Here is a 2370-nt window from a genome sequence, read left to right as displayed (position 1 = left end):
CATACAAGCCACTGTGGTTTCCTATCGTCTCTCTCTTTCTCTCCCCTCTCCCCCTATTCTTCATTGTCTCTTAGATCACTTACTCTGTGGCAAGCCAGCTGCCATGTCCTAAGGACACTATGGAAAGGCTCACATTGAAAAGAATTGATGCCTCCTACTATGAGCCAAATGAGCTCTCTTGGAAGTGGATCTTCCAGCCCTGGTCAAGCCTTCACAGACCACTGCAGCCCTAATGACCTCCTAACCACAACATCCTTAGAAACCATAGGCCAGAAGTACTCAGCTAAATCACTCCTTAATTCCCGACCCTCAAAAGTTGGAAAATAATAAATGTCACTCAACTAAGATTGGGGGTAACTTGTTTTGCAGCAATAGATAACTAATACAACCACTGCGCTGATGTTAAACTGCTCTTTGATTTAGAAAGAAGAGGAAGCAGAAACTGAGATCAGGATTCAGTTCAACGTCTTTACCAAGCCAAGTAACACTCAAATTATCTGGACTTCTTTCCCTGGAGGCCAAGGAATTATACAAAGATGTAGAATATTTCTTAGAAACATTTTTGAAAATTGTCTTTCTACATAGACATCCTGAGGCTGATAATCCTACCTGGCAGTTGAGGAAGCTACACTGAATATCTCACCTACCTCACAATAGGAATTTCCAAACTGCCATTTTATTAAGCAGTCTTTTAAATAGGATATGTTGTATAAGTTGTTTCAGAATAGAGTCTAGCAAAGGAATATGCATAAGGTAGGTACTCAGTAAATGTGTTTTGGTGTTATCAATGGACTGCTGTGTTTTTTCTTTTAATTAGCAAACACTGAGCTCATACCCAAGTCAAAAAAAAAAAAAAACAAGCCAAAACAAAATCTAGAAAAAGGTTAAAATCATGCCCTTATTTCCCTGCAATCATGCATAGGAAATTTCTTTTCAAATATAGACCTAGAATTTAGCATATGCCATGAGACAGTTGCATGATAGTTACTCTAAGAGGAAAGTGTTTACCGTTAGTATCTTCTAACACTGAAAATCTGCCCAGCAACTTACAAATCAACAAACAGAAAAATATGCTTTGGCAGCATTGCTTGTTGCATTCTTTAAAGGGAAAATTGAAAACAGGATCACAAGGGTCAGATGGTTATTATTGGAAGCTGGCTCTTATAAAACACAATACATACCATTTCCTTCATCTAAATTGCATTGCTTTGTCCAAGCCACCTAATGGGGCCCAGGATAAGGTGTTTTTCTGATGTGGTACCACCTCAGTTTCCAAAAGCCCATCCATTTAAAAGTGGGGGCCTGAAAAACACCAACAGTGACAGAAAAATGATATATTTTTTGTAACCTCAGCATCACAGAAAATAGTTCCACAAGAAATGGCTTACAAAATAAGAAAACTTTATTATTAAACACATATAGTACTATTCAGCAAAATCTGCTGATGGCAACTTCCAAAACTAGGCCATTTAGAGTGTCTCACTCTACATTATGATTTTAAGAAACTCTGAACATTTTATTGATTGAAACATCTTTATGACATTTTTTGTGAATGGATCTATATGTCAATAAGAGGAAAACTGTTAAAGTACCAAATAAATAGCAACTATCAAGGAGGTAGAGAGAGAAGGTACAACAAAGAACAATCAAATGGAGCCACAATTTCACATAAACCTGCAGGTGTGGTTTAAGAGGATTTCTAAGGTCAGCTAATTACAAAACTCTGTAAGTCTAACAACTGGCCCATGTAAGCTATTAACAAAATGTCTCCTGGATTCCCCAACTCTAAATACCTCTAATGCCATCTTGGTATAAGTAGTATGAGCAGGTAGTTTGTACCTTTAACAAAAACTGAGTCTACACTAGAGAATGTGGTGTTATTATTTTGAAAACCTGGAAGGAGAAAAACTATTAGTGCCTTTTGCTGGACCCCGAACAGTATTCCTCATAAAAGTTTGTAGAAAATCATCTTCCACAAGGAGGAGGCACAGGGCTCTCCCCTGGGTGGGAAGCTGGTTCCTGGTGTTGCTTCTTGGCAACCGCCATATGCCATTGATGACTTCTCTTTTCTTCCTTTGTGAGGGAGACGACATCATGTTTTAAAAAAGAAAAAAAAAAGCAGGGCAGGGAGTGGGGGAAAAGGCAACATTTCATATATATTAACAGTATCTGCAAATTTAAATGGAGTGGGAAAGATGCATGTGGGGCCAAGATAAGCAAGTGTTCAGCAATCCATTTTATTTCTAAGAGAAAATTGTGATTTCATGTCTCTGAGAAGAAAGGGAGAAAAGTTAATACCTATCTGGAAGAAAATGAAAGTTTCCATTAATTAACCTGGTCAATGCTGTTATGAAAGAACCTTTCTTCTCA

At 37.8% G+C, this 2370-nt stretch overlaps 1 non-coding gene across 1 annotated transcript; it reads left to right on the top strand.

The window, feature by feature from the left end:
- The first annotated feature begins 1925 nt into the window (after nt 1-1925).
- Nucleotides 1926-2135, top strand: LOC129061155 (small nucleolar RNA U3). Its single transcript, XR_008528108.1, has one exon. It is a non-coding gene; the product is annotated as a small nucleolar RNA U3 (small nucleolar RNA).
- The last annotated feature ends 235 nt before the right edge of the window (nt 2136-2370 follow it).

Source organism: Pteronotus mesoamericanus, unplaced genomic scaffold (assembly GCF_021234165.1).
Source record: "Pteronotus mesoamericanus isolate MK-2021 breed Mesoamerican mustached bat unplaced genomic scaffold, CSHL_Meso_final scaffold_54, whole genome shotgun sequence".
Classification (NCBI taxonomy): Eukaryota; Metazoa; Chordata; class Mammalia; order Chiroptera; family Mormoopidae; genus Pteronotus; species Pteronotus mesoamericanus.
The sequence above is the reverse complement of the archived record's forward strand: the minus strand, read 5'-3'. Positions and strand labels throughout refer to the sequence as shown.